The following is a 19,806-nucleotide window of genomic DNA, read 5'->3' as shown; positions in this document are numbered from 1 at the left end:
GGGAGGGGAAGTCTAGGATGTGCCAGAACACGGCAGAGCCACAAGTCCCTCACCCTGCTGCGTGCCCACCGCTGCCCTCTCCCACCAGGCCCCCTTTCTGCCCGGGTCGGGTCATCAGCACTGTGGGTGTTGCTGCTGATGTTGTAGAGACAGCTGGGCAGCAGAGTGGCCGTTTCTACACAGTCACACAACTCAGCTCCCCAATTTCAGCATCTGCTCTTCTGACTTGTAGCTTCCTGTTCCCAGCCCCCCATTTCCCAGGAGAAAGTCCTTCATCTCCATCCAACTCAGCTCTCTCCCGAGTCAGGCAAGGAGTGCTCCCCCTGGAGCACTGGCTTCAGACCTGGTGAACTGACAGTTCCTATCAACATCCGGGCTCCCAAGTCGAGGTCAGAGACCCCAGGCAACTTGTTGCCAACCAGCCTGGCTCAGACCCTGTAATGCCAAGGATTCTTCAAGCCACCCCCGGAGGAACGGGGCCTCTGTGGCCACATCTGGTGATGCTCAAGTCACCATGTGCAGCCAGGAATTGGCCCATGGGAAGTGATGCCAGATATGTGCCCTCATCTCTCTTCTTTCTCCTGCGCCTGCTCTCCGAATCATTTCAGTGATGCCATCCACCATACATCTGTGCATCCACCCAAAGTCTAACCAAGAGGTGCTATGGGATTTCAGGCCTCCAGGAGGGAGCTGGGTACATCACAGCAAAATTAGCCCTCAGCTCGCCAGCCTTACACAGCATTGACACAGGAAGTACCCGCCGAAAAGGCCATTGACAGCAACTGCGATGCAGCCAACATCCACGCTAACCCAGCCCTTCCTCTGGACTCCAACCTAGTTCCATGGGTTTGGGGTTTAGATTTGGTTTTGTTTCATTTTGGGTTTGTTTTTGGCAACTCCTGGCAGTGCTCAGGGTTTAATCCAGGCTCTGTGCTCAGAGTTACTCCTGGCAGGGATCAAAGGACCCTATGGGCTGCCCGGGATCAAACCCAGGTTGGCTGAGTTCAAGGCAAGCCCTCTCCTCCCACCCCAACCCGTACTATCTCTCCATCCCCACCCTCTTTATTTGGGAATGTCACCTACATTTAACTCTCTCCTCTGCTCCATCCTGGAGGCAGCCATCGCTCCAGTCGTGCTGGTGACGGGAACTGTCCCAGGCAGAAGCGATGAGGTGAGGAGAAATAAAAAGGAGTAGAAGTGCCTCGATTCGTATATATTTAGGATGGATCAAGGATCGGCCGCAGCAATCTCCGTGGTTCTGTGAGCAGCACTCACGCCGTGGTCTCCGCACCGTGAACAGCGGCTAAGAGCCCAGCTGAGATCAGGCTCATTCATGAGCGATCGAGCAGGGAAACACTGCCAGGACTCCTTCCCTCCCTCCCTCCCGACCGGCCCCCGGGTCTCCGGGGCTGGAGCCCAGCGCAGGTTTCTGGGTGCTTCAATTCATTTGTTCTTGGCGGAAGATAATTTCCTGTTTCTAAGAAAAGACTGCTGGGATGACTTAGGAGGTCCTTTGGACGGCGAATCCGGCCGTCCTGGGCATGGCCCCAGGAAGCTCCTGGGGGAGGGTTGGTTCTCATTAACCCACTTTCGCCCGAAGGTGGTCTGGAACTCACAGATGATGGGGGTGATGGCACACATTTGTCCAAGGGCCTGATTCCTGAAGACAAGTTTATCACCTCGGGCCAAGCAGGATTTTTCAGAACATCTGGAGTCAAACACGAGGCATGACCAAGACCCCAAAGGGACAAATGTTCTTGCCTGAGCCCAGATCTTTCTCTTGCACCCCTTTGCTCCAGCCTGTCCCTCTCCTTCCAGCTCCGTCGTCCTCCAAATCGCTTTTCCAGGGATCTCCCGGGCTGTTTCCATGGAAGCGGCTATGAGGACAAAACAGAACTGTCCGATCCCCACCCCAGGCCTTACAACCAGGGCCAAGCATGGAGGGGAGCCATGGAGTGACCACAGACCCCCGCAGAGCACTCTGGGTACGCACACAAACAGATGGGTCGCATCGCCCTGCGGCGGGAGCAGAGACCCGGTGACGGCGTGGGGAAAACCCACGGGAGGGTGGGGAGAGCCTCCGCCCGCACGGCCCGGCGTCCAGACGTGATGCAAAAAACAGCTGCCCAGCCGCTGCCCGCGCCACCACGCCCATCTTGACTCTTCTCCCGGCTCCTCCGCTGCCTACATCCCTGGCCAGCCCCCCTGAACTCGCTTGGCGAAGGCGTTGGATGAGAGGAACGATTTTTCAAGTTTCAGAGACCAGGGCCAGGGCTGCGGCTCAGTGCTAGAGAGCTGGGTCTTGGGTGTGTCAGGCCCTGGGTTCAATCCCAGACGCTGAAAAACAACAGAGAACTCAGAGCTGGCAGAGTTCAAGTCTCAGTTCTAACGCTCAGGATAGGGGGTAAGCTCACCCAGTGGGCAGACCCCTCAGGTTCCCTAAGGCCTCGGTTTCTCAGTGAGGAGAGCAACACCCCATCTCTTGCTGGGGGAGCCAGGTGTGATCATACAGGTAGGTTGCTCCAAAACACATGTCCTCCTCACTCCACTGGCCCCACTCCAGTGCTGATGGGTCAACGGCTCAGGTTAAAATCCGAACCTTGACATGCAACTTTCCTTAGGGGCCCTTCCCTCGGAAGATTTTCCATGACCCACAAGGCCACGCCACTTGGTGACCCCCAATTCTCATCCCCTTTCTCGTGGATCAACTCCAGCCATCCCAACCCCATTTCCTCCTGGCCTTTAGGTTTGCATCTGCCCGGGGACCCACAAACCTGTTCCATTCTGCCCCAGGACCACCCACCTGACAGAATGACTTCCAAGTCTCAGAAGTTCCAGCCAGTAAGACACCCCCTTGATACCCTGCAGTGCCCCCCACCCCGGAGATGCCCACTTTGGTTCTCATCGTCGTTTGCCATGTACACATACATCATTCATGTCCAGAGCCGTCCCCATCAAATGCCAGTGGATCTGGCAGCTTCTCTCCCCAGGGAGAGAGCCTGGCAGGGCTGGGTCTTGCCTTCAGTGGCATCGTCAGTTCCGACTGCAGCTCCTGGCATAAAGAAGTCACCGGATAGAGGTTTGTTTCCTTACATTCAATAGAGGCAGTGTCTGGTGAACACTTCTTAACTGTGTGCATTGTCACTGATACAATCACAAACCAACATCATGAATGCAGAATGCGCTACCATGTTTGGGTCAGAGTAGTCGTCTCCTCATAGCCAGGCCTGTGGCAGGCTGGCTTTGGGATCCCTGGAATGTGGGACTGCTTCAGGAAGAGGCTTTGGAGCCCTCTGGCTACCTTTACCCCTTCAGAGGTCTTCCCACCACTGGCGTGAGCACCGGAGGTAGAGGGAAAGGATTATTCCCTTCTCAAAGTGTGGAATTTCTCCATAGAAAGGGCCCAGAATGGGCCAGAGGTGTGGTTTGAAGAAAGGAAAGTGATTAGCTCATTTCCTCAGTGAGCCTCGCCTCATTGAGGTCCTGGTTTGTTCCCCAGAACTGCATGTCACCCCTGAGCACCCACAGTGGTTGCCAAGCATGCTGTGCTCCCCCTTGAAATAGTCAGAATAGCACAGTGGGTAAGGCGTTTGCCTTGCATGCAGCCGACCAAGGTTCGATTCCTCCATCCCTCTCGGAGAGCCCGGCAAGCTACCAAGAGTATCTCGCCCACACGGTAGAGCCTGGCAAACTACCCGTGGCATATTCGATATGCCAAAAACAGTAACAACAAGTCTCACAATGGAGATGTTACTGGTGCCCGCTCGAGCAAATCGATGAACAACGGGATGACAGTGCTACAGTGCTACAACAAGGACAATGCGGCTGCCTTAGGGGGTGACCACCTCTGGGCTGTGGAGAAAGGGCATGGAGCTGCTCCCAGAACATTGTCCTGGTTGCTCCATACCCAGGTCCATGAACCACATTGTTGTGGTGCTAAGACTCCTCCTCCTCACATCAGGGGAGGGGGCGGAGGGGAGCCCCTTCTCCCCGTATCTCAGGGGCCACTGTGTCATGAAGTGTGTGGTCATGGCAATGCTCTCCTGTGTGTTTCAGTAGGTAGTGATTACCAAGTCACTCTCCCATTCCACCCACAGCCCACCACTGGCAAGGAAGGGACACAAAACTAGAAGAAGGGGATTTATTGTGAGTTATGTCCGGGAAGAAGGAAGAAGCCAGCTCCCGGAGTTCCACCTGCCTGGCGTCCCTCATGCTGTCCACTTCAGGTGGGAGGTCAGGACACTCCAGGGAGACTCTGGGCTAAGTGTTAGTTTGCACTTCTAAGCTCTGCTTTTAAGAGGACCCAACCCCAGCTGGAAACTTTGCAATCGAAACCCAATAAAGGGGCTGGAGATGGTGCAGCGGGTAAGGCGTTTGCCTTGCTTGCTGCTGACCTGGATTCAATTCCTGGCATTCCATATGGTACCCTGGGCTCTGCCATAAGTGATACCTGGGCTCAGAGCCAGAAATAGGTACCTATGTGTGGCCCAGCCCTCCCCCTGCTCCCTTTAAGTCCCCCCACACACTTATTAGTGCTTTACTTTTGATCTATTTACCCTCTGTTCTCAGACCTATTTTTTCATTAACAAAATGCAAGTTAGAGTCCATTTCTCCTAGCACTGTTGGGCGGGACAGTAAATGGGATCATAACTGCAGACTGAGGACAATGTCCAGTTGGGCAAGGACTCGACGAGGTTAGATATCATTATTGCTGTCATTAGTTGATCTAGTCCGGGCACACTGCTAAGTCCAAGTGGGTGTATGTATTTCTGTCAAGTTCGCTGTTCAAGCTATACCCCAAATCATCCTGGGAGATAGTATAGGAAGGAGGACTGGTTCTTGCCCTGCGTGTAGCCAACCCCAGTCTGATCCCAGGTACAACATGTTTCCATGCACATTGCTACGGGTGGCCTCCAAACCCAACCTCACAAGTAAGCAAGCAAGCAATCAAACCGCCAGATTCTCACTGTATTAATTCTGGGATGTTTGTCTGGTTTAGAACTCATTCTCAGAACAGCTGGAGCTGAGAGTAGGAATGGAAAACTGCCTGTCTCAAAGGTGGGGCCAAATCAACCTTACCAATGGATTCAGATGCTTCTCTAAATGGAACCACGGCCCCTCTCAGGACTCAGCTTTTGTTTTGTAGTCAGGGTGACAGTTGAGTTCAGTCTCTTAAACTCTGAGCTTGCAGCCCTTAGACTCTGAAGTCAGTCCCATGCCTCTCAGAGAGAATTCCACCAGGCACTGAAACCTTTAATTCATTTAATTTAATTGGGCCTAGATAGCCGTTTGTGGCCAACATTTCAGATAGCTTCAGGTTCTTTTTTGGAATACCCAGAACCCCACTGGAGGAGAAGCACTTGTGCAAAAGACGGTAACCTTGAGTTGAAGGTTGTCAAGATTGCTCTCATGCTCCATCGTGTCTGTTATTCTCCTAAAACCATCAGCAGTTAAGTGAAATGAATCAGAAAGAGAGGGACAGACATAGAAGGACTGCACTCATTTTCGGAGTACAGAATAACATCACATGAGGCTGACACCCATGGACAATAGATACAAGGGCCAGGAGGATTGCCCCATAGCTGGGAGCCTGCTTCATGAGCAGAGGGGAGAAGGCAGATGGAATAGAGAAGGGATCACTAAGAAAATGATGGCTGGAAGAATCAGTCAAGATGGGAGATGTGTGCCAAAAGTAGGTAATGGACCAAACATGATGATCTCTCACTGTCTGTGTTGCAAGCCATAATGCCCAAAAGTAGAGAGAGAGTATGGGGAATATTGTCTGCCATGGAGGCAGGGGGAGGGTGGGAAAGGGGGTATACCCGGGATATTCGTGGTGGGGAATGTGTACTGGTGGAGGCATGGGTGTTTGATCATTGTGTGTTTGTAACCCAAACATGAAAGCTTGTAACTATCTCACGGTAATTCAATAAAATTTAAAAAATAAAATAAAATAAAACCATTAGCAGTTTCTAGAAATGACATTTCCACAGCTGTAGTGGGTCGATTCATTCATGGCAAGAGCCCTTGGTTGAGAATTGGTTTTCTGGCCACTCTGGGACTTTGAAGGCATCAGAAGAGGAGAACATAGAAAATACCCCTAGCACAGTCTGGATCGTGTCAGGGCTCCACCAAAAGGCCATGGTCTGTTGTAGAGAAACCCTCCTCCCAAGGACATGGGGATCAAGATAGAGAACGCCCAGCAACAGCCTCCTTGCAAAACCTGTGTCGTCCTCAGCAACTGCAAAGGTCGAGGAAATGTAGAGCTGTGAGCTAAGTGAGCTTTTCCAATTGCCAGCACATCTTGGGGAGACCAGCCTGGGTTCATCAGAAATGGCTGGCTCCCGCAGGGCCAGTTGTGATTTTCTTAGCCCAGGACTGTTTGTTACCCCACCACACCCCCAAGCATCAGAGCAGAGCAGACTGGCCAGCCTGCGAGAGCTCTGAAGAGCACACCTTGGGCTAATAGCATTAGAGAGTCCCTGCACGTATTCACTCTACCCTGAAGTCTGGTGTCTCACCACTTCCTCTGCCTGCTCAGCAAATGTGGGTTCAGAACCTTTCCCCTAACCCCCTCCACAATACCCAATCTTTGGAGCACATTTTCCCTATCCCATTAACTCTCCCCTGCAAAGTCTGAGCCTTGGTGTGGAAGAACTTAAAACTTAACATTTTATTTTATTTATTTTTTATTGAATCACCATGAGATAGTTACAAAGATTTCATGTTTGAGTTTAAGTCATACAATGATCAAACACCCATCTCTCCACCAGAGCACATTCTCCATCACCAATGTCCCTAGTATACCCCCTCTTGCAGTCCTCCCTCTGCCTCCATGGCAGACAATATCCCCCATACTCTCTTTCCACTTTGGGGCATTATGGTTTGCAATACAGACACTGAGAGGTTATCACGTTTGAACCCTTATCAACTTTCAGCACACTTTTCCCATTTCAAATGATTCCTCCAACCATCATTGTCTTAGTTATCCTTCTCTACTCCAGCTGCTTTCTCCCCCAGCACATGAGATAGGGAAAGAACTTTCTAGAGGGAGGGATTGGGCAGCAGGGAGAAGGCTGTCCAGGGATAGCACTTTAAAAAGTTGACTGACACCTCCTGAGATTGAGGATAAAAGCTCTGAGCCATCACTGACATGGACATACAAACACACACACAGAGGCATATCACACAGTTGCACACACATGCACTCACTATTCACACATCCATGTATTCCACATGTGCACATATGCACAGGTCCACACATAAACATGTAAGTGTATGGATTCACACACACACATTCACATGTGTCTGCACACTCACGAACATGAAGTGTACGTGTGTATGAATGCATGCATACACATAAGCACACGCATGTGTCCACCCACACCCAGCTCCCCTCTCAGGGCCCAGTAGTGCTTCCGGAGCCAGAGATGCCCCAGCCCAGTCTCCGCTGACCAGCCCTCACCAGCCTCCGCAAGACTTGGCTCTTCCCAGTGAAAAATGAGCCCGAAAGCCCTGGAGCCTTCTCAGTGATTTACCGAGAACTTGACTTCCACATGGGCTTTCCGGCTGCAGCCAACCCCAGGAGTCAGAGGGAGGAAGAGGGAGAAAATCATAAATGGAGAGTGAGATGAGAAACAGATGTGGAGCCTTCGCTGGCAGGGAATTCTCCGCCCGACCCCCTCTCTCCAGGAGATGAGAAGGGCTGGTCTTCGAGAACAGGCTCTTACCTGCGTTCCCCCACCCCAGCCCCCCACCAGACCCTGTGATTGCTGCTCCATCATCTGGGCTCTTCTGACACTCTGCATGGAGCATGTACCTGATTGGGCCATCGTGCTCTGATTTTAGGCAAAATTCATGAACATCGGGTGCTCTGCTGTCTGTTAGATCCAACCCTTGCCTCCAAGGAGTTGGCAGGCTTGCCAGGGAGACAGACTTGAACGGCCAGGGCAAGAGGGCAGGGTCTGCCCCTCAGACACAGCATCACGTGCTGCACAGCCCTCAGCTGCTGGCGCTCAGTTGAAGATGCACTGGAGTTCCTCCAGCAGTGTCCGCTGAGCAGGCTCCAGGGCACCCATGTGGTCATTCCATTCTAGGCATGGATAGGAGTGATGCCCCTGATGTCAGACTTCCTGCACTTAAACCATTATTAAGACTGTGGATAGACCAGTAATCATGGCTAGGGCTCTGTTCCCCAGTTTGTATGTATATGGGTTGGGTTGGTTGGGTTTTGTGGTGGGCATTGCTTAGGACTTCTAGGATTCCCACTGGCGATTCTTGGCCTCTGAGCTGGAGTCTCCATGAAAGGGTTTGAGGATGCAATACTGTTCAGGCCTGCAGTGCAGGAATATCTGGGTCACTCTAGCATGGTGAGGGGCCTCCAGAGCTGCATCTGGTGATGCTCAGGGGAATGTTGATGCCAATAATAGAGACTAGGTTCGACTCTTGCTAAATATGTACCCTACCTGCTCTACTGTCTCTTGGCCCCTCACCATTTTTTAAGACTGAATAATATTCCACCTACTGTATTTAATAGTTTTCTCTATATTTTTCTCCTTTTTCATTCTTCCTCTTTAAAATTTTTTTTGGCTTTTTGTGTCGGGCTGGAGTGATAGTGCAGTGGGTAGGGTGTTCGCCTTTCATGAAGCCGACCCAGGGACCCAGGTTCAATTCTTCTGCCCCTCCTCGGAGAGCCCAACAAGCTACCGAGAGTATCCCACCCACACAGCAGAGCCTGGCAAGCTACCTGTGATGTATTCAATATGCCAAAAACAGTAACAACAAGTCTCACAATGGAGACGTTACTGGTGCCCCCTCGAGCAAATCGACGAGCAATGGGATGACAGTGACAGTGTTTTTTTTGTGTCACACCTAGTAATTCTCAGAGGTTATTCCTGGCTCTGCACTCAGGAATTACTCCTGGCAGTGCTCAGGGGACCATATTGGGTGCCAGGGATTGAACATGGGTTGGCAGCATGCATTTTAAATGCCTAACCACTGTACTATTGCTCCAGCCCCTAATACTTTTTCTTATCCATCAATCTGTCAAATGAAACATTGTTTCTGTAGGTTGACTATTGTAAATGCTGCAGTGAACAGGAAGTACAGGTATCCCTGTGAAGTTCTGATTTCATTTATTTGGTTTTTGTTTGGGGACCACACCTGGCGAGGCTCAGGGCTTACTCCTGACTCTGCGTTCAGGGATCCCTGCTGGCCATACTCAGGGGCCATACATGATGCTGACAGGCATTGAAACTGTCCGCTGCATGCCAGGCAAGTGCCCTCCCCGCTGTTCTATCTCATAAATCCGAGGTTCTCATTTCTATTCTTTGGATATGAACCAGGAGGAGAATTGCTGGATTCTATGGAGATGGAGTCTTTTATTTTCTGAGAAAACTTGGCTCTGATTCCTGAGGTAGTTAACTCAATACACATTCCCACCGACAGTGTCCATGGGTCCCAACTTCTTCACATTCTCATCAGCACCTGTTATCATTTCTATTTTTTTTATAATGGCCATAATGTGCATTGTGAATTTTATTTGTGTGTCTGTGATGATTCGCATTGTTGATCATCTTTTCTTATACCTGCTGACCTCATTATCTTATTTGGATAAAGAGCTACTTGAGGCCTTTGTCTGTGGAGAAACTGTGATTTAATTGGAGGGGTGAGATGTTGCTTTAGAGTGTAGAAGCCCCCTACCTTTCTTGGGAAATTAACCAACTCTTTTTGAATAGATAGTTTGGAAATACTCTCTCCTTCTCCAGGGTGATCCCATACTCTCTTGGTTACTTTCCCGACCAGACAGAAACTGTTCCATTGTGTATTGTCTGCTTCTCTGTTTTTACTTCAATTTCTTGGACCCTGGGTGGCCTAGCAGAGGTTATTGGCAAGACTGATGTCATGATGGTTTTCCCTATATTAGAAATTTGTGATTTTAGAATCTAGCTTTAAGTCTTTAATCCACTTTGAAGGGTTTTGCTTGTTTGTGTTTTTGTGCTGGTATGAGATAGGACTCCTACTCTATTCTTCTGTAAATGATACTCACCTTTTCTCAGCACCATTTATTTGACCAAAAGACTATTTGCCCATTGCATGCTTTATCATACCCCAGCTCTGAAATAAATGCAAAGGAAAAGGAAAACAGAAGCAGAAAAATTATTAAAATTTTCCCCTTATTACTAATCAACCTGTTGTATTATTGGGGGGTATGAGCATCTGAGAATGAGGTTCCCCTGCTGTAGCTAAGCTTGATGGTCTCAGCAGAACCACCCATATCACCACCGGCAGTACCGCCCAGGTACAATGCAAAGAACATGAACCTCCTCTGAACACAATCGTTTATTTTTTCAAAACCCAGAAATCAAGTGTCTACTCCTTGGAGAAGAGCAAGAGAAGGGTAAACAGACTGTCACTTCCATGATGCTCCTTCCACCTGAAAGGAAGCACCAACAGTTCAGAGGGAAGGTCCTGGTCCTTCCACGCATTATATGGTCATTTCTAGGTTGTTGGGGTTTTTTTTATTTCTTTTGTTTTGCCATTTGGTCTCTGTATGAAATGGAAAGAACTATGAGCAAGAAGAGTAGCTTTTAGGATTGAGGATGTAGCTCAGTGGCAGAGTACTTGCTTCTTTTCGGGTGTTAGGCCCTGAGTTCAATCCCTGGCACAGTTAGTAAAAGGAAGAGGAGGAGGAGGAGGAGGAGGAGGAGGAGGAGGAGGAGGAGGAGGAGGAGGAGAAGAAGAAGAAGAAGAAAAAGAAGAAGAAGAAGAAGAAGAAGAAGAAGAAGAAGAAGAAGAAGAAGAAGAAGAAGAAGAAGAAGAAGAAGAAGAAGAAGAAGAAGAAGAAGAAGAAGAGGAGGAGGAGGAGGAGGAGGAGGAGGAGGAGGAAGAGGAGGAGGAGGAGGAAGAGGAGGAGGAGGAGGAGAAGGAGAAGGAGAAGGAGAAGAAAAAGAAGGAGAAGAAGAAGAGGGAGGAGGGAAGGAGGAGGAGGAAAGAAGGGGAGGAGGAGAAGAAGGGGAGGGGAGGAAGAGGAAGAGGGGAAGGGGAGGAAGAGGAGGAAAGGGGAGGGAAGGGGTTTGAGATAAGGAAGGAGAGGAGGGGGCAGGGAGATGGAGGAAGAGGCAGGGGGAGGGAGGGAGTGGGGAGGGCAGGGAGAGGAAGGTGCATTTCATCCAATATAAGTATCAGTCAACTACTTACCCTTGGCAGAAAGTTAATGCTCAGGAGCTAAATTTTGAAAACAGCACAGTGTGGTATTTCACTTGAGTATAGAAGCAAGATCAGTAGAAATGGAAGAGGAGGAGGGAAAAGTGGGGCAAAGATGTCAGAAAAGAGGTGATATCTGAACTGGACTTGGGCAAGTGAGGCGTTTCCAATACTCCAAAAAGCCAAAGACAACTTCAGTTGCTTGAGGGAGCAGGCAGAGAGGAATCCACGCTCTACCCCAGCCTGGAATGCTGAGAAGCACTTCAAAGGCGCACCAACAAAGAGTGACTCTCTACTTTGATTTCCGAGTTTTGTTTTTATCACCAGTGCAGCCAGAACTATGCATGGAGCTAGAGCGAAGCCGCCTCTAATCCTGCCTATGTCTTTTTCCTAATCCAGAATCAGCTTCCATCTGGGAAAGCCCAGGTTACTGATGTCACTCCAGCAGCAAAAAGTACTAGTGACTGGAGGCCACAAACCTTGTCATCAGGTAACTCACATGTTCCATGTCTCCATGATGACAAATGAAAGTCTGGAAAAGTTGCTGGTGACTGGCTTTGTGAGTTTTTGACTTAAATGAAAGCCAAGAAGAGGGGATCAAGTTGCCTTTATTTGCATGTTTGGGGCAGGTTTTCATGACATGATGATATGAACATTTCCAGCACAGGGTCCCCGGGAAGGTCTCGATGGCAAACAGCGCCTGCCTTGCCTTGCAAACACGAGACTGTGAGTTCCATTCTGGCACTGCCCACATGTCCCAGACACAGTCCTGCAGCTCTGATGTCTGGGATCCCTGGTGCCAAGACAGTGCGATCCCCACAACCCAAATTTGTGCATGCCCCTTGCCCTGTAAGAGCACCACAGAGACCCCCATGAGTAAGAAAACCAGCTGGGATGCAGGCATTACAGCATGGGATGCCACTGTCACAGGGATATGCCGAGCAGGGCACTAGGATGCTGCAGAGATAATAGTGGGTTTGGCTTCTGGCATCCCAGATGGTCCCCCAGACCCTGCATGAGTGACCTCTGAGCCAGTGTGTGCTCCTGTCAGTGGGTACCATCATCATAGGACCCTGATGTGTGACTACAAGAAAGCCTGACCACCAGCCATGTGTATTCTCATAGTAACAGGGGAGGGGAGTAGAGGGAAGAGAAACAAAAGGGAGGGGAGGGAGAGGAACAGAGGAGCGAAGGAAGGGGAGGGGAGGGGAGGGGAGGAAAGGGAAAGTGGAGGGGAGAAAGGAAAGGGGAAAACAGGGGAGAGGGAGAGGGGTTGACAAGGGGAGGGAAGGGAAGTGGAAGGAAGAAGCAGGCAGAATCCTGGACTTAATTCCCCTCACCTCACCTCACGACCGGTAGCCTTCAGGCCTTGCTCTGCTGGGCTGAGTATTGCTGGCAGTGTCCCTGGGTTCCCAGGAACTGCTGGGGAGACACCTCACCGGAAATTTAAAAAGTAAGGAAGAAAAATAAAAGAAAAAATTCGCTGATGAAGGAATTAGTCAGAGGTGGAAGAAGAGAGTTAGAAATCCTATTTTAGGAAAGATACCACAGCCCGTTCTCTCTCTCTCTCTCTCTCTCTCTCTCTCTCTCTCTCTCTCTCTCTCTCTCTCTCTCTCTCTCTCTCTCTCTCTCTCTCTCTCTCTCTCTCTCCCCTCTCTCTCCAAGACTTAATTTCCCAAAATTGAATATTACGTTTGAAAACTGTGGGTGTATTGGAACAGGCCAGAGAATTGCTGTTTTTAAATTTAGTAACAGTTGTTTATATACACTATTGGTGGGAAAGTAGAGCTTGCTGGAGGCAAACCCAGTAATCTATATTCAAATTGCCGCACACATGCCCTTCGACCCACATTCTCTCTCTGCCCGCCCACTCACAAGACTAGCGCGTGTTTCAACTGGCTGTGGTCTCGGGAGGCAGTGGGCCCACTGGGCTTGGGATTTTTCACTGGAGTTAAAGAAAAATTTGGTGTCTTTTGCTTCCAGCTGCCTCTTAGAGGGTTCCAGAAACCCTCCCGTTAACTCTGAACCCATCAATCATACGTGTTCTCTAGGAGAACTACTGTTTGTCTTACTGCTCTGAACTAAGTGAATTTGTTCACAAACATAATTTCTGCTAAAGAATTTGGTCTTAGAAAATGGTTGCAGGCATGCAATTGTATATGGAAAGATAAATATCACAGCATTGCATGAAATCGTTACACATGGTCAATCACTTCATGAGCTAGTGATATGACTTTCGTCAAATAAAGCACAATAGTAATAGTATCCATTCTGGTGGTGGTGGTAGGAATAGTAACAGGAGAAATAAGAGATTATCATCAATACTCCATCACTTACTGAATACCCATTTTGTACTCACCATTCAGGTTTGAATTGGACTTAAAAACATTTAGGTTTTGAACAGCATCTATTGAAATCTTCATAGATCCCTAGAGAAAAACTGCTTTTGTTTTAAGCATGAGAGTTATTTAACACATTGTTCTACCATCTATCAGAGGTTCAAGAGAAATTGTTCTTACTCTAACTTTCACGGAGAAAAAAATTCCAAGCTAATTTTTATTCCAAATGCAGATGTTGTTATTCATCTCAACGCAATGTGAGGAAATGCCATGGACACTAAGTGAAGCAGGGGTCTTCCCGGTCACTGCTGTCGACAGCACGTAGTAGACAGGAGAATTGTATCAAGTGTTACAAGGACATACTCGCCCCATGATATGTGAAAGCTTGCAAAGATTATTAGTGATCAAACAAAGTTAGTTACTGAGATGATGGAATTAGTTATGTATTAACTAATTACAGTCAATAGATACCCAGAAGCGTTTCTGCAACCACAACCAATAGAATCATACATTTTATTTGAGGTTGCTCCCAGTTTTTCTGATTGGCTAAAGGAAATGTAAGTCTCCCTTAGAAACATGAAAACTCAGGATTGTTATATCTCCCTGTTTGCGGACCCTTTTAAGTGAACTTCTTAATCCCTGATCTTTGTTCCAAATCGTTTTTGATATTAACATATCCACTCTAACTTTATTTTAACTAGCACAAACCCTACACGTAGTTTTTTAATCTCTCCATTTTCACTTTGTGTTTCTTTCTATTTGAAATCCATTTCTTATAGGTAATAGTGAGTTGGTTGATTCTATCACTACCATATCTCAATTTTCACTGTGATATTTGAACTATTTCTATTTACATGATTGTGACTAGCTTTTAAATTTACTGCTTAACTTTTTTTTTCTAATCTGTTTCATCTGGTTTTTCTGTTCCAATTCTCTATGTTGTCTTTTGAATTAATTGCATTTTATTGTTATTGCATTTGATCTCTTTAGTTGTATTATGTTGAGGATTATTTATGGTTCATAGACTGTGTCTTTATCTCCATCAGTCTTCAAGAGATCGTATGCCATATTATACCTATTAAAAGATCCTCCAGCAATATATCACCATTCCCTATTCCCCAAACTTTGTACTGCTGTTGTAATGTATTTTTATTTCTACATATTAAATAGTTCCATTTTGCATTGATTTTATGTTTGCTTTAAGTAATCCATGTTGCTAAAGGGACTTAGAGAAAAAAATAGTTTATCTTTCTTCACAAAATTACCATTTCTAAGACTCTGAATTCTATTGTCAGTATCCAAATTTTCATCTGCTCTTAATTTCCATCTCCTTACACAATAGCCTTTATGATTTGGTTTTGCTTTTTTGTTTATTTCTAGCTGTGCTCAGGGCTTATTTCTGGCTCTGTGCTTAGGGGTCATCCATGGAAGTGCTCAGGGGACCATATGTGGTATTGGGGACTATTCCCGGGTTGGCCACATGTAAGGCAAGTGCCTTACCAGCTGTACTCTCTCTTCTTCTTTAAGGTGGCTTCTTCTTTCTATGACTTTTTCTTTCTAATAATTTTCTTTATTGCTTAATTTCATATTTGTGTTATTATGAAATGATTGCCATACTCAGTCTAATTGCACTCATCACCACAATAATTACTGCTTATTTTCCTAGGATGACAGCCTTTAAGATCTTATGAATTAAAATACTGGTCTGCTAGAGACAAAAGTTTTTAGTATACTATATTGAAAAGTCTTTGTTTCATGAGATATTTTCACTAGGTATTGAATTAGAGGTTGGCATATATTCTTTGTCCAACATAAAGATACTATACAGTCTTCTGGCTTAGTATGTTTCTGATGAGAATCTACCATCATTCTTTGGTTTTTTTATATGGGGGCTGGTATTTTTTCTAGTTAAATTTGAGCTTCTTAATTGTCATTGATTTTTTAAGTAATCTGCTTATGATGTGCCTTGTTATCATTTTTTTTTGTTTCCTGTGCTTGGTGTTTGCTAGGCTTCTCTGCGTTGGATCTATGATATTCTAGCTTTAATCAAAGTTGGAACAATTTCAGTCATTACTTTTTTGAATGTGTTTTTCTATCACACTGCCTGCCTCTCCAGGGATCCCAATTACATGTTTATTCAGGCCCTGGAAGAAGGTCAGAGCACTCAGTCTGTCTTTTCCATGGACTTTATTTTCAGTAGTTTCTTTTGCAATGCTTTCGAGTTCATCCTTTTTTTTTTGCCTCTGGAGTATTAAATTGGTCTTTTCAATGAATCTTTTATCCATAATACTTTCTAAAAGTTGACTTAAGATTATTTTTGTAAGTTCTAGATCTCTGCTGAGCTGTCTCAGATTTGTTTTATTGCTTTTGAATGTGTGAAATTGATATTTATTTCCTTATATACTAATTCTATGATATGTCTTAATACCGGGAAATGTTTATGAACTAATTCCCCCTCTTTATTAGCCATATTTTCCTGATTCTTTATTCATCTAGTAGTTCTTTTTTATTGAATGCCAGACGTTGTGTTTGCTGGATATTTTTGTATTCCTAAAAATATTCTTGAGTAAGATACTTGGAAATGATCTGACCCTTTTGAGTCATGCTTCTCAGCTTTATTAGGTGGGAGGAGAATAGTATTTTGTTTATAGCTGAATTTGTTCTATGATGGGTACAAATCCTTTTGCTGTAAACTCTCCAAAGTGGCATGAATTACAATGCTTAGAAACCAGAAAACTCACCTATGGGTCATTAAGTTGGAATAGTAGTTGACTACAGGGATGAATACAGGAACTTCCTAGGGTACTACTTACCCAAGTGTCAAAAATGTGTAATCAAGATATGTGCGTAGCACTGAATATAAACATGTCAAAATAAAAAACACACTTAATATCGAATATACTATATAATTTCTCAAGGAACATGGACCAAAATTTCTATACTGGAGAATATAAAGTGATCTATTCATTGTCTTTTGAATATTCTTGTGTCTTGATTTTTAATAAATTAAACACCATTTAAAACTTAAAACTGATGTAAAGAAAAATGGCAACATTTGTTGGGGGCTGACTGTGCCTTGTAGAATGAAGGAGCAGAAAGCAATGTTTATTGGGTGTGTGCTATGTGCTGGGTTCTTTCAAAGACGCATCATTCCATTATTTAATTTTATCAGTCTAACAATCTAATTGAGAAGCCCATTTGCAAAGAGAAAATGATGGTTCATGATAGGAGCCCTCCCTTTACTTGATCTTAGAACCATCTTCGGATCTCAAGAGAGAAGTCAGCCAGTGACGTCCACATCAAACTTTCCTTGGCAGGATGGAGAAGTCCCAAAGGGATTTTGTTTAAATTATGCCGAATTAGGAATGCCACTCTGGGTTCCAGAATTTCCATCTACAAAAAACCAAACTGAGGGATCAGAGAAACCACACGCAGATTAAGGCACTTGCCTTGCATGTGGCAAACTCCATTTGATCCCTGGCACCACAGGGCATCTCCAGGCATGGCCAGGGGTCACTCCTGAGCACAGAGAACTAGCTCCTGAGGACTAGCTCCTGAGCACTGCCGGGGATGACCTAATTCCTTGTCTCCCAGCAAAGTGAAGGAAGAACCACACAAATCCAGAATGCTCATCTGACAGGGAAGAAAGCCTAACTAAAACAAGAGAAGGTGGGCTCAGAAAAGCTCAGGAGCTCTAGAACCCTGGATGGCAGTTGGAGGGTGGGAAAGACAACACAGTCCTGTCTTACAGCCTGCATGCAACTTGAGAGGACTAAGGCTGCTTTGTCTCTGAGGTCAAGGGCCAATGATTTGATGCTAAGGACAAATCCTCTCTCCACTCTCCTCCCAGGCCACAGGTGAGTCAGCTGTGTGGAATGGACTGGGAGCATGTGTGTGTGTGTGTGTGTGTGTGTGTGTGTGTGTGTGTGTGTGTGCGTGGTGGTGGTGGTGGTGGGGTTATCCAAGGACCAGGAGCCCCGGGCAGTTTCTTTGTGGAGGATGTGGCAGTCACCAGCTCACTCCACCTTTGGTGGCAGGTGGTTTGTTCCTGAAACCTGATTTTGTTGTTGTTGTTCATTTGTTTGTTTGTTATCAGCAACTATCCGTTGTTCTTGCTGACTTTGGAATGCACCTCTACCTTCACTGCATCTCTTAGACCTGGAATGAAATGTTTCTGGATCATTTTCTTCATGCTGAGGTTGACGTTTCTGACACCCCCAGTAAGACCTCAAGATCCAACTACAAGGGGTGGAGGTGGGATTAAGACTTTAGCCAGGGTCAAAGAGATTATACAATAATTAAGACACTTGCTTTGCAGGCAGACAGCCCTGGTTCTGTCTCCAGTACCACATCACTCCTGAGCACATCATGAGTAACCCCTGAGCCAGAAGAAATCCATGAGCATTGTCCCCCTCCCCCCTGAAATGATGTAATGTGTGGAAAAATCCGGCCAAAGGATTGAGACAGAAGTTCTGGTGAGAGAGGCAAACTGTCTCCAAACTTGAGGTGATTTTATTCATGTTTGTGTGTTTGGCAGAGGGTACCAGGAGCCATATGACACCTAGCTGTGCTCAGGGCTTACTCCTGACTCTGCGCTCAGGGATCATTTATGGTGGTGTCAAGGATCCACCCCCAACTCAGCCCTCTGTAAGGCAAGTGCCTTACCTACTGTACATCCCTCTAGCCCTTGATGTAATTTTCCTTTCTAATTTTTTGTCTTGGGGCTACACCAAATGGTGATCAGCGCTCACTCCTGCCTCTGGACTCAAGGATGATTCCTGGTGTGCTTGGGGGGCCATATTGGGTCCCCAAGGATTGAACTTGGTTTGGCTGTGTGCAGTGCAAGCACTCTACCTGCTGCACTATTCAAAGTACCTCCTTGATGCCATTTCAGTGAGATCATTTAAACTCTCATTTGAATGAGTCATGGATGATAGTTGGTTCAGAGGAAGGTTACAGATCACCTCCTGAGTATTCTCACCCTTCATCATGCGTCCTTGTGCCCCAAGGAAGTAAGAAAGCTGAACCCCACCCCACCCAACTTCACCTCTGCCTCTTATAACAGAGCTGGATTGAACCACAGCCTCTGTCAAAGGCCAGGTCCCACACTTCATGGGGCTCCCTTCTTACCACCAGTCATGTAACTCTGAGACCACTGACCGAGTGGCCTCCTGCGGGGTTAATTTCTGCCCATTGAAGCACTATTATATTATACCTTCAATGTAGAACCAGAGCGAAGATCTCCTGGGAACTGGACTAAAGCCCAGGCACCACCATTAGTACTCCCTTGTTCGGGAACCTCCAGGAAGACCCACCGGGAGTGGTTTTTAACACATGAGCACTCTGAGCTTCTCTCTACTTAGAGCCAAGAGCAGCGGGTCTGGGAGAAGTTAGGAGACACAGACTTTCCCTCTCTCACATTTGGAATCCTCCCCCAGGAGCTATCTCCAGCCTGGAGGGGATGGATTTTATATCAAATTCCCCGGGCCTGCCTGGTTTCCCAGCAGTAGCAAGATGGAACTGGGAAAGGGAGATGCTCTCTCGAGGAGCGGCTGTCTGTGAGGTAAGTGGTAGGCACTTAGCAGGAGTTATTTCACAGCTCCTCAAAATAGACCCAGACGGGGAGGTGTGGAAGTGGGCGTCGTGGTGGAGTGCTGGAGATAGGGTGGAACCGGAAGCTCTGAGAAATCACAGGTTTTATAATCAAAGAGTTTATAAAGGAGGAGAGTCAGGATAGACCCCCTGATTTAATGGATAGCAAATATGTAAGCACTATTTATATGTTTATAAATGCCATGAACTAGCCAATGACAGCAGTGTGGATGAATTAAAAAAAAAAAAAACATCGTTGGAGCTTTGTCAACGGCCAAGACCATGCCATTGATCTCCACTGTCCACAGTGGGAGTCATGAGGGCCTTTGGATGCCAAATTTTCACCCCACCATACAGCTGGCTAATCCATCATTCTCTCCAGGAGTAGAAGAAAGAAGCAAACTGGTATTTCTCGCCTGCAGTCTCCAGGTTCAATTGCGGGATGAACCCCAACACTGAAGATGCTGAGTTTCCTTGAAGTGCTTCCGGTAGAGGTGAGGCCCCAGAGCCAGTGTGCATGGTCAAGTCAGCAGTGATAGGCTAAAATGTAGTGACAAAGAGAGAATGTGAATGGCAGGACCACGAGCCAGACAAAGGCTTCTGCTTTCACTTATGGGTGGAAGCTATGAAGCAGGATGGACTTCATAGGCACATAAAGAGAGGAAGGTCC

The sequence above is a fragment of the Sorex araneus genome, chromosome 3 (genome assembly GCF_027595985.1).
Source record: "Sorex araneus isolate mSorAra2 chromosome 3, mSorAra2.pri, whole genome shotgun sequence".
NCBI lineage: Eukaryota > Metazoa > Chordata > Mammalia > Eulipotyphla > Soricidae > Sorex > Sorex araneus.
This window is presented reverse-complemented; position numbering follows the sequence as displayed.